This window comes from Mobula hypostoma, chromosome 1, assembly GCF_963921235.1.
Source record: "Mobula hypostoma chromosome 1, sMobHyp1.1, whole genome shotgun sequence".
Taxonomy (NCBI): Eukaryota; Metazoa; Chordata; class Chondrichthyes; order Myliobatiformes; family Myliobatidae; genus Mobula; species Mobula hypostoma.
This window is the reverse complement of record NC_086097.1, coordinates 184,223,410-184,236,867: the sequence shown is the minus strand read 5'-3', so window position 1 is coordinate 184,236,867 and position 13,458 is coordinate 184,223,410. Positions and strand designations below refer to the sequence as shown.

Below are 13,458 nucleotides of genomic sequence, written 5' to 3'. Positions count from 1 at the left end.
ACAAATCTGTTGGAATTCTTTGAGGAAATAACTGGCAGGATAGACAAAAGAGAGTCAGTGGATGCTGTTTACTTGGATTTTCAGAAGGCCTTTGACAGGGCTGCACATGAGGCTGCTTCACAAGATAAAAGCCCATGGTATTACAGGAAAGATACTAGCACGGATAGAAGATTGGCTGACTGGCAGGAAGCAAAGTGTGGGAATAAATCGGGCCTTTTCCGGTTGGCGGCCGGAGATTAGCGGTGTTCCACAGGAGTTGGTATTGGGACCATCTATCTTCACGTTGTATGTCAATGATTTGGATGAAGGGCTTTGTGGCACGAAGATAGCTGGAGGATCAAGTGGTGTTGAGGAAGCAGGGATTCTGCAGGATGAATTAGATTAGGAGAATGGGTAAATAAGTGGCAGGTGGAATATAGTGTCGGGAAATGTACATTCATGTACTTTAGTGGAAGGAATAAAGGTGTAGACTATTTTCTAAATGGGGGAAAAAAATTCAAAAATCAGAGGTGCAAAGGGACTTGGGAGGCTTCGTGCAAGATTCCCTAAAGATTAACTTGCAAGTTATTTACTTATTAAGATATAGCACCGAGTAGGCTTTTCGCGGCCCTCGAGCAACACCACCCAGCAATTAATCACGGGACAATTTACATTGACCATTTAACTTACCAATCAGTACATCTTTGGACAGTGCGAGGAAACTGGAGCAACCGTTAGAAACCCATGAGGTCACAAGGAGAACGTACAAACTCCTTACAGGAATTGAACCCAGGTCCCTGGTACTGTAAAGTATTGTGCTAACCACTACGCTACCATGCCTTATGTTGAGTCAGTTCTAAAGAAGACAACTGCAAAGTTAGCATTCATTTCAAAAAGACTAGAACATACAAACCATGATGTAATGCTGAGGCTTTATAATTCATTTGTCAGACCGCACAGAGTATTGCGAGCGGTTTTAGAAATATAGAAAACCTACAGCACAATACAGGCCCTTTAGCCCACAAAGTTGTGCTGAACATATCTTTACCTTAGAAATTACCTAGGGTTACCAATAGCCCTCTATTTTTCTAAGCTCCATGTACCTATCCAGGAGTCTCTTAAAAGACCTTATCGTATACGCCTCCACCACCGTCGCCGGCAGCCCATTCTATACACACACGACTCTCTGCATAAAAAACATACCCTGACATCTCCTCTGTACTTACTTCCAAGCACCTTAAAGCTGTGCCCTCTCGTGCTGGACATTTCAGCTCTAGGAAAAAGCCTCGACTATCCACATGATCAATTCCTCTCATCATCTTATACACCTCTATCAGGTCACCTCACATCCTCTGTCGCTCCAAGGAGAAAAGGCCAAGTTCACTCAACCTATTCTCAAAATGCATGCTCCCCAATCCAGGCAACATCCTTGTAAATCTCCTCTGCACCCTTTCTATAGTTTCCACATCCTTCCTGTAGTGAGGCGACCAGAACTGAGCACAGTCCTCCAAGTGGAGTCTGACCAGGGTCCTATATAGCTGCAACATTACCTCTCAGCTCCTAAACTCAATCCCACGATTGATGAAGGCCAATGCACCATATGCTTTCTTAACCACTGAGTCAACCTGCGTAGCAGCTTTGAGTGTCCTATGGACTTGGACCCCAAGATCCCTCTGATCCTCCACACTGCCAAGAGTCTTACCATTAATACTGTATTCTGCCATCATATTTGATCTACCAAAATGAACCACTTCACACTTATCTGGGTTGAACTCCATCTGCCACTTCTCAGCCCAGTTTTTCATCCTATCAATGTCCCGCTGTAACCTCTGACAGCCCTCCACACTATCCACAACACTCACAACCTTTGTGTCATCAACAAATTTACTAACTCATCCCTCCACTTCCTCATCCAGGTCGTTATAAAAATCATGAAGAGTAGGGGTCCCAGAACAGATCCCTGAGGCATGCCACTGGGCCCCTTATCTAGAAAAGATGTGCCAGCATCAGGGAGGCTCCAAAGGGGGTTCATGAGAATGATTCAGGGAGTGAAAGCTTTAACAAATAGGAGTGTATGATAGCCCTGGGCTATACTCGCTGGAGTTTAAAAGAATGAGGGAATATTTCACTGAAACTTATTGAACATTGAAAGGCCTAGATAGTTGATATGGAGAGGATGTTTCCATGGGGGGGGGGGTCTAGGACGAGAAGGCACATCCTCAGAATAGAGGAGTGTCCATTTAGAACAGAGATGAAGAGAAATTTCTTTAGCCATAGAGCAGTGAATCTGTGGAATTCATCACCACAGACAGCTGTGGAGGCCAGGTCATTAGGTATATTTAAAGTGGAGCTTGATAGGTTCTTGATGAGTAAGGGCTTCAAGTTTATGTGGTGAAGGAAGAAGAAAGGGAGTTGAAAGGAATGATAAATCAGCCTTGAAAGAATGACAAAACAAACTCAATGGGCCAAATAGCCCAATTCAGCTGCTATGTCTTAGGTGACTTGGTGGAGAATCACCAGATGGAAGTGTTCCAATGTACCTGTTTCCTTTGCCCTTCCTTCTCAAAGAGATCATGAATTTCAGACAGAAAATGAATGCCAATGAAGTTATTTCAGATTTTCTGACCCTTCGTACTGGCTGGCACTTTGGTGGAATGGCAACTGGCATCTTGTGTATTGCTGGTGTTAAAGGTGTTTCTACCTCAGTAGTTCAGTCCTGAGTACCAAAATCTCAGTACCTATCATGTACCATTCCAAATCTCTGCCAGATTTTCAACGTTTTATCAAATTCAAGTTTCAGATTAGTGGTCTTTAGTTTTTTTTTTAATTGCATTATGAAATTCCTTCATCTGCAGTTAAATTACATTGTTAGTGATATATCACTTGATTCAGCAAACTTACGGGAAAACATTGTGCCAGACTTGACAACCCTGGTGCCCAGCCTTGAAAGTATTCTGCACAATACTTTAGAACTGTTGATAGTTATAAGATGAACTGTCTAAATGCAAGTCCTTTCCCTTCCATGTCGGCAGAGTTGGTGGTAAAAAAGCAGTTAGTTCGGATGCAGGTTTTGAAAACAAATGATTTTTTAAAGGATTGTCTGTTGTAACACAGCCATACAATACTTAATAATTAAATGTTTATCACGGCAAATCAATAATATAACTTGTTGACTTCCCGTTTAGAAACTCCAACAGAAATTGTCAACGTTGCTTCCGATAAACCAATTCCACTGACATTACAGTCGTCCAATGGAAAATTAACATGTGCTGGGAACGTCCAATCAACTGCACGCAGTAGCGAGTAGCCGCCCCCATTCCTCCCAGGGATTGTTAAAATCATTTCCATGAGCAACTATTGAACGAGGTGGGATATTGTATTGGAAGTATGGTGGTATATTGTCTGCAATATGCTCGTACATTACATGCTGAATAAGTAACAGTACCCACTTGTGCAAACATTACCAGCTCGTCCTCCAGCGCCGCGTCTCTGCGCCCGGGACCTTCGCCCAGACAGCCTCGTCTCCGCGCGGTGCACTTCCGCTCTGAGCCGCGCATGGAAACGATCTGCTCTATCTTAATGTTTTTGTATTATTGGGAACATGCACGAACAGCTGTTGCAGTTTCTAAACCCTGCCCATGAATAATAATTCAGATGTTGCTGTAAAAACAAACTGTTGGAAATGCGAGATTAAAACGGAAAACGCAGCAAATATTCAACACGTCAGGCAGCCTCCGCGGAGAGGGATATAACAGCTAATGTTGCGCCGCGCAGGAGACACCTTGTCTGTCAACCAGTTCTGGAGATACAAAATTTTCCTCCAAAAGCATTGAAACCAAAACCATTTTTTCAATCTCATTGCCTGGATAGCTACATTACAGCACTTCGTCCACATCTTTGACACATGAAAATGGGGAGGGGATCTCTTTATATAGTCATTTTCACAGCCTTGGGCCATTTCAAAGTGAGGGAGAAGTGGCAACTAATTTGTATGTTGCAACTCCCATTAACAACAATGTGCACCGTCAATTTACAGGGCATATTTATATAGGCATCCATTAGTCTCGTGAGACCATGGATTTGCGCCTTGGAAGGTTTCCAGGGCACAGGCCTGGGCAAGGTTGTATGGAAGACTGTCAGTTGCCCATGCTGCAAGTCTCCCCTCTCCATGCCACCAATGTTGTCCAAGGGAAGGGCATTAGGACCCATACAGCTTGGCACCGGTGTCGTCACAGAGCAATATGTGGCTAAGTGCCTTGCTGAAGGACACAACACACTGCCTCAGCTCGAACTAGTGACCTTCAGGTCACTAGACGAATGCCTTAACCACTTGGCCACGCACCAACACAACATACAGGGCATAGCACTCAGGGATTTACTTGTATGTGCCTTGTGTGCTGTGTGACTGTGGGTACTATGTTTTGCACCTTGGCCCCAGACTAACACTGTTTAGTTTGGCTGTATTCACGCATAGTTGAATGACAATTAAACTTGAACTTGGTAATTGTGTAATCAATGATATTGGGATATGAACATTAACCATAGCAAATGGAATATCTTCACTGCGCATTGCAATAAGATCAGGGGGGTCTGTTAAAATTCAATTACTGAACTACTTTTCAGGAATGTGTAAAGGATCTCTTTTGCGTGAAACAAAACAACCATTCCTGGGTCATTTGGGTTCACTTTGAAAATCCTGTGGAATACCTTGTGACGGAGACACTATTTATGAGACAAAGTCTCACAGAGCATTGCAGAGGAATTTGAAATGCATTATCCTGGGTTTGCCTATTGTTGTATGAACTTTCTCGAAGTGTCAACCTGGGAGGCCTAAACTGCTTAATTCCTGGTACCCTCAGATTAATCTCATTCTCTGCCTTCCCCTCATCTCCCGGAGGTCACATCAAATGTCAAAATCAATGTTCCCTTCCCTAACCCTGAGTTTCACCTACTCTGCAAACCCGTGCTAACCAACTGGTATGCATGTTTAATCTCTCACTGGTACAGTCAGAAGTTCCAACCTGCTTCAAAAGGGCAACAATCACTCCAGTGCCCAAGAAGAGCAGGGTTAGCTGCCTCGACGACTATCAGTCAGTAGCACTCACACCTACGGTGATGAAGTGCTTGGAGAGGTGAGTTATGGCTTGCAAGGACTTGGACCCACTACAATTTACCTATCACCACAACAGGTCAACAGCAGATGCAATCTCATTAGCTCTTCACGTGGCCTTGAATCACCTGGACAATACAAATACCTATGTTTATTGCCTACAGCTCAACATTTAACACAATTATTCCTACAGTTATGATTGATAAGCACCAAAACCTGGGCCTCTGTACCTCCCTCTGCAACTGGGTCTACGACTTTAACAGGAAGACACAATCTGTGCAGATCAGAAATTACATCTCCACCTTGCTGACAATCAACACTGGCACACCTCAAGGATCTGTGCTTAGCCCCCTACTCTGTCTACACCCATGACTGTGTGGCTAGGCACAGGTGAATTTGCTGAACACACAACTATTGTTGGCAAAATTTCAGATGATGTCGAGAGGATGTACAGGAGTGAGATATATCTGCTAGTTAAGTGGTGTTGCAGCAACAACCCTGCACTCAATGTCAGTAAGACCAAAGAACTGATTGAGTATTTAAGAAAGGGTAAAATAATGGAACACACACCAGTCCTCATAAAGGGATCAGAAGTGGAGAAAGTGAGCAATTTCAAGTTCCTGAATGTCAATATCTTCCTGGGCTCAACATATCAATGCAGCTACAAAGAAGGCACAACAACAGTTATATTTCATTAGGAGTTTGATGAGATTTTGTATGTCACAAAAAACACTCAAATTTCTACAAATGTGCAACGGAGAGCAGTCTAGCTGGCTCTATCACCGTTCAGTATGGGGAGGGCTAGCCACTGCACAGGGTCCAAATAAACTGCAGAAAATTGTAAACTCAGTCAGCTCCATCATGGGCACTAGCCTCCCAGCTTCCAGGATATCTTCAAGAAGTGATGCCACAAAAAGGTGGCATCCATCATTAAAGACCCCCATCACCCAGGACCTGCCTTGTTCTTGTTGCTACCATTTGGGAAGGAGCTACAGAAGCTTGAAGGCACACACTCAATGATTCAGAAACAACTTCTTCCCCTCTGCCATCTGATTTCTGAGTGGACATTGAACCCATGAACACTACCTCACTACTTATTAATTTTTATTTTTGCACTTCTAGTTTAATTTAACTATTTAATATATATACTTACTGTAATTCTTGTTTGTTTTCTAGTATTATACGTTGTATTGTACTGCTACCACAAAGACAACAAGTTTCATGACTTATGCCAGTGAGATTAAACCTGTTTTTGATTCTGATTCCTCACCTGACAATATGCCGGTTTGCAATCTCTCTCCCATACCTCAATTTGCACATCAGTACCAGCTTGGCCTATCATTCATCACTGAAGTAAGTAATAAAGTCCTGATCCCTCCTTCTCCCCAAACTTGTCATTTAAGTCTTGCTGAACTACAGTAGCTAATTATGAAACAATACAATTTTAGAATTCTCATCCTTATTTTCATTCTGCTTCTCGGCTCCATTCCTCCCCATCTCTGCAATCTACCTCAGCATTACAACTCAAAGTATCTAGGTTCCTCCAATTCTGGCCACTTGCTCAATTCCAAATTTAATTGAAAATACACCTTCATGTGTCAACTTCTGTGCTCTGGAATTTCATCCCAAAATTCTAATCGCTCCTCCAAAAATCAAATTAAAATATTTTTCTTTCACTTATCTGCCTTGTATCTTTTTATGTGTAAGTAGGCAAATTTTTTGAAGCATCTTAGGATGTTTTACTATTCCAGTGTTCTATTAGGGATCGATCAGATACATACAGCTGAGACTGAGATACAGACAGAAAACAGAATACGACAGCACAGCAACACGTCTTTCAGTCTACCATGTCCATACCCAAACTCTATTTCTTTTGCCTGAACATGATCCACATCCCTCCATTTCATATATATTCATGGATCTATGAATATGTAAGAATGAAAGAAGAGGGGGGTGGGTGGTATGGAAAAAATTACGAGAAGAAGAATTTGATGATCATGCCATCAGGTTGGAGGCAACCTAGACGGAATATGAAATGTTGCTCCCCCACCCTGAGAGTGGCTTTATCATGGCAACAGAGGAGGCTATGGATGAATATGTTGGAACAGAAACTGGGATAGGAATTAACATGGCTGGCCACCGGGACATTTCACTTTTGGCAGATGTAGAAGAGGCTACATTGGGAGCCCCTGACTTTGGCTGCTTGCGGGGATAAATACCAGATGGGAAATCATTGGGGGGGGAGGCGAATGGAGAAGGGAACCATAAAGGGAGCAATCCCTGTGAAAAGCAGAGAGCTGGTGGGGGGGTGGGGGAGGAGGAGATAAAGATATGTTTGGTGGTAGGATCCCATTGGAGATGCTAGAAGTTGCAGAAAATGATGTATGTGGAGGTTTAAGAGGTGGTGGGTGAGAACAAGATGAACCCTATCTCTGTTAAGGCAGCGGAAGATGGGGTGAGTGCAGATGTCTGTGAAATGGAGGAGATGTGGGTGAGGGCAGCATCAATGGTGGAGGAAGGAAAACTCCATTCTTTGAAGAAGGAGGACAACTCTGATATCCTAGAAAGGAAAATCTCAACCTGGGAATAGATACAGCAAGATGAAGGAACTGAGAAAAGGGAATAGCATTTTTTACAGGAGACAGACAGGAAGAGGTATAGTAAGATAGCCATCAGAATCAGTAGATTATTAAGATATTGGTAGACAGTTGACCTCCAGAGATGGAGAAGAAAAGATCTAGAAAGGGAAGAGAGGTATCAGAAATTGTTCAAGTGAATTTAAGGGTAGGATGGAATTTGGAGGTAAAGTTGAAGAAATTGACAAGCTCAGCATGGATGCAGTAATACAATCGTCAAAGTAGCACAGGAAGAGTAGGAGTGCATTACCAGGGAAGGCTTGGAACATGGACTGTTCTATGTAGCAAACAAAAAGGCAAGTGTCGCTGGGGCCCATACAGGTGCCCATGGTTTCCCCTTGAGTTTGGAGAAAGTGGGAGAAGCCAAATGAGAAATTGTTGAGGGTGAGGACCAATTCCGCCAGACTGAGGATGTTGATGAGGGAGGGGAACTGGTTGGGTCTTTTGTTGAGAAAGAAGTGGAGAGCTTTAAGGCCTTATTGATGGGAGATAGAAGTGTATAGGGTCTGGTCATCCAGGGAGAAAACGTGACTGCATGAACCAGGGAATTAAAAGTTGTTGAGGAGATCGAGAGCATGTGAAGTGCCGTGGATGTAGGTGGAAAGGGAATAAACCACGGGGGATAGAATGGAGGTGAGGTATGCAGACACGAGTTCAGTGGGGCAGGAACAAGCAGAGACAATGGGTCTCCCTGGACAGTCAGTGTCACTAATCACAGTTATGTGGATGGTGCTTTGAGTTAGTGAAAACATCCTTCATGCAATGCAGGCTTAAAGTGTTGCTGGGAGAAATTAATCCAGTGCTTTAGCTGTTGTGCACTCTCAGTGCAGCCAGGTTTTATTTCTAGACAGAAGAGACTGCAGATGCTGAAATATGGAGCCACAAATGAACAATCTGCTGGAAGAACTCAAAAAGCTGAAGAGCATCCATGGAGCGAAAGGTGGGGTTTTGCCTCAACATGTCAATAACTACCATCAACCCCACCACCACCACACCCACAGATGCTGCTCAGTGCTTTCATGGTTTGTAGGGGAATGTAGAAATATTTCTACCAATAAAAAAAAAGACTAAAATCATTATATTACAATGAAGCATCATGCTCAAATACTCACTTTAATATGCTATGAACTACCGTAGAAATTTATGTTAGAAGAACCTTTTGTTCTCCCAAAGTTGTAAAATACCACTAAAAACATGAATTTTGAAAAGATTAAATGATTTCTCAAGTAATTTAAACATTTTATTTTAATTAAATACAAAAGCACTACGAAGTGCACAAAGCAAGAAACAAAATGGAGATAAACTTGAACAAGAGAAAATCTGCAGATGCTGGAAGTCCAAGCAACACGTACAAAATGCTGGGGGAACTCAGCAGGCCAGGCAGCTTCTATCGAAATAAGCATAGTTGACTTTTCAGGACACAAATAATTAGCAGGAAATAAACTTGAACTTATTAATTAATCTATGCAAGCTAGTGTCACCACATAAAGTAGAATCTTTAAATTGGAGAACTTTGCATTGTTTGATTCTGAAGCAAATCATCATTTAAATGTAGCTTTTGCTAATGAGCCATGGTGAAAATAAATATGGGCTGTCCAAAATACTGTTCAGTTAAGTAATAAAATCAAATCAAGGACGAACATCCATTATTTTGTATCAGAAAATTCCAGAAGGGAACAAAAATCAGAAAGTAAAGCAAAAGGAATAATGAAGTCTAATGAAAATAATACTAGGTTACTTAGTAAAATAAAATGAAATTTTGTTTCCTGATAGAGATGAATTTGTAAAAAAAAATTATATTGCTTCATCTCATTCTTCCCACTAAATTAATAGCAGGCCTGATGCATTTATGTCAATAGAAATGAAACAACTTCACATCCTTTTACTTCATTGAATTACAGAATAGCAATTGGTTCTAATTACCTTTTGGAGCCTTTGGAATTTAAAAGATATCCTTGGGAATGTAGGTATGGCTCTTAAATAAATTTACTTTGAGAGCAATCAAAACACTTATTCTGATGAAATGGAGATGTTAGCTCTGTTTCTCAGGTGCTGTCTGACCTATCGAGTATTTCTTTGTTTTGGTTCAGACTTTCGGCAATTGCAGTGTGTTGATTTTTCAACTATTTGTTGTGCAGTTTTGACTACCAAAAAGCCCATCATCACTGGGCTCAATGATGAGTCCATCATCATTGTGATGGTACTGTGTTTGTTGACCATGAAGTTTTAAACTCAAGTGAAAATCGTAAGCCCTATCCAATATAAATAGCCATAAGTATCCTCACTGAAGAGTGGTTATACTGTAACTCCCGATCGTCAAAGACTAGTTTACTTCCCTGTTTATCCTCCACAGTGAGTTTAGCTATCAATACCCACTATATGAGCTTTGGGTCCCCTCTCCCAGCTGGAAGATATTTCCAACTAACAAAGTAGTGTAAACACAGTTCACTTATTTTCAGTGATACACGTTTAAATTCAAACAACATTCTTGAAATACTTTTAAAACTCACAGAGGATTTCTATCTTATAAAAGATTTCCAAATTACATGCTTTTTTTTAAATACAAAGGATTTCCAATCATGGATATGATTTCTATAAGCTAAAAAGATATACCCATGAGCTGCAGATGAACCAGTCGCAGAAATCGAAGGCAGAGGAATGGATTTTAGTTCACCCCATGTTTCTGTTGTGCTTCTTCATGTTCCTGGGCCATTCCTAAAAAACCTGAACTTTTCTCTTAATTTATGCTATTTCCTTTTGCCACTTGAATGACTTCACACACATATGATATTCTTACAGATAACTGCTGTCCAAGATGCTATGCAAGTTGCATGCCATCTTGGACAATGTCTCCCATCCACTACATAATGCATTGGTTGGGCACAGGAGTACATTCAGCTAGAGAATCATTCCACCGAGATGCAACACAGAGCGTCATAGGAAGTCATTCCTGCCTGTGGTCATCAAACTTTACAACTCCTCCCTTGGAGGGTCAGACACCCTGAGCCAATAGGCTGGTCCTGGACTTATTTCCTGGCATAATTTATACATTACTATTTAATTATTTATGGTTTTATTGCTATTTAATTATTTATGGTGCAACTGTAACAAAAACCAATTTCCCCCGGGATCAATAAAGTATGACTATGACTAACAGAAATGGTTTAAAAGCTTTTAGGGACAGAGTTCCCAGGTACCTACAATTAACGCTATGAAGCTGACTTCCTGAGTATACAAACCTTCCAACTTATTAATACGTCAGCTATTGATATGTTAATTGATAATATCAATCTAGTCTGAAAAATTTCTTGAATGAAACAACTTAGCCAGCATTTTTTATTATGAAACTAGCCAATGTAAATAACCCATTGTCTTATACTGCACCTCTTGAGCAGGTGCTATGGGCAAGCATCCTTTGGCCCTATAAACCACGTGTTTACTTGCAAATCTGTCTTTTTAACTTTAAACTGATTACTGCTTGCAGTTTACATTTAGAACAGAACTAGCTCCCATTTATGACCAGAAGCTAAACAAAGAATACTGATTGGAAGCTTAATTTATTCAAAAACAACAGCTATGTCAGTTGCTATGTTTAGAAAGCTGAGCTTGGCAAAAAAACAAAGGCCCCTTTAGCCCTAGAGAATAAATGTCCATCACAATATTTGTGACTTAAGATCTGCCATTAATATATTAAAAATAATAGTCTCAGGGGAAACATAACAGATGAGTACTGTCCCGGAAATGCACTGTGCAGAACAGTAATAGGGTAATTAGAATGGAAGTCACAAAACTGCAGCCACAAATCTGAAATAGAAACAAAAAATACACAAAACACTCAACAAGTGAGGCAGCATCTTGGAGAGAGACAGAATTAATAATTCATGTCAAAGACCTTTTTGATTTTCTCTTTCTCCCTGAACTGACTGAGAATTCCCAATAGTTTTCTTCCTTCCTATCATGTGAAATACTGGTCTAGCAGTGAAGTTCCTCTCTTTCAGTGGATGCTGCTTTCTTCACGGTCTGAATGAAAAGTTCAGAGCAATTAATTCCCTCCACAGCTGTTCGTGGCAATAAATTCCATAGATTCACCACTTTCTGGTTGAAGAAATTCCTCCTATCTCTGTTCTGAAGAGATGTCCTCCTATTCTGAGGCTGTGCTGTCTGGTCCTGCACTCCCCCACCGAAGGAAACATCCTCTCCACCTCTACCTCTTTCAATGAGATCCCCCCACCACCACACATCCTTTTTAAACTCCAGAAAATACAGGCGCAAAGCCATCAAACGCTGCTCATACATTAACCCTTTTATTCCTGGGATCCTTTTTGTGAACCTCCTCTAGATCTTCTCCAATGCTAGCACATCCTATCTCAGATAAGGGGTCAAAATTGCACGTAATATTCCGAGCGTGATTTGACCAATGCCTTATAGAACCTCAGCATTACAAACTTGCTTTTATAATCCAGTCCTCTCAAAATGAATGATAATGTTGCATTTGCCTTCCTTACCATCGACTCGACCTGCAAGATAACCGTTAGGGAATTCCAAGTCCCTTTGCACCCCTGATTTTGAATTTTTCTCCCCATTTATTCTTACCCAATGACATGGGACAGCTGCTGTTGTAATATAATAGTGTACCTCAGAAGTACAAGAATTGCAATCCCATTTGGGAAGACCAGGTCCCATCAGAAATTATACTGTACTCAGTAGAATATGACCCCTGTTAGTATTGACTGCCAACAATAACTCTTTACTGTATATTATGAAGCAGCAAGTGTCGAAAAAATGTCAGAAAAGTTAGTAGGGGAAATGCAGGACATTATTTCAGTTGCTAACTAATGCTGCAATCTGTTCTGTTCCCAGTTTGCTATCCCTTTTAGTACCAGTTCTTTAGTGTATCTACCAATTTACCTATATCGAGACAGCAATTACATGTTTACGAAACTCATTAGGAAGCACTTTGAAACATTTCTAAGACAAGTGATATGGATTTCCTTTGGAAAATATATGTTAAAAGGATCTTCTTAATTGGCTTTCTTTCAAATAAGAAATTATAAAGAACAATAAACTGGATTAAAACCGCAACCAAATCTACTCCTTGAGAAAATAATGTTTCTGCTTTTTATTAGCTAGGAACAGCATCTGACCAGGTGATTTGTAATGAGTAACATTCCAGTATTTCTTGCACTATGTTACACTGAAACATTTCAGACATACTGTACAAAATTTATTGTTCCATTTCAGATCACTAATGGTGAACTGTGCTTAATTGAGCTGCCCCAGGTATATACAGATCCATTAAACAATTATATCCTTTCCTTTGAATAAGCCAGCAATTACACTTCATTTCGGTGCAAATGGTGATAAAGGACTTTCATTGTATTTACCTTCTTCTCCTATATCTTCAATAAAGAAACTCAGCAAAATGTATAAATAGATTTACTTATACAGTTTACTAAAAATATGTAGCTAGTTCCTCTTGCAGATCAGAGACTTCACACAATAACAAAGCCGTGTAGAGTCCAAGAATGTCTCGGGCTGATTGCCAACCTCTGTTGTGCTGGTTAGTACCAGCCTCAATGGAAATAAGAGGAATGTAATTGCCCTTTGCACTGCAGGTGAGAGGGAAGGTAATCAGGGAAAGTTGCTGCTTCTACTCACTATAACACACCCTTGCTGAAAATATATGTGTGAGTATTATATGGTGACAGATTATGGATTGGCTGGGTGGAACAA

The 13,458-nt window shown here is 40.9% G+C and overlaps 1 protein-coding gene across 4 annotated transcripts in view; it reads right to left on the bottom strand.

Annotated features, from left to right (window-relative positions):
- Positions 1–13,246, bottom strand: part of triqk (triple QxxK/R motif containing) — a 69,319-nt gene extending 56,073 nt beyond the window's left edge. The window contains exon 1 of one of the 4 annotated variants that reach the window (XM_063061398.1): positions 13,110–13,246. The gene's annotated coding sequence lies outside the window, so the exon portion shown is untranslated. Of the gene's footprint in view, positions 1–3,428; positions 3,734–13,109 lie in introns of those variants that run through there. The other 3 variants (XM_063061402.1, XM_063061386.1, XM_063061393.1) reach the window with 3 other exon arrangements.
- Between the last annotated feature and the right edge of the window lie 212 nt (positions 13,247–13,458).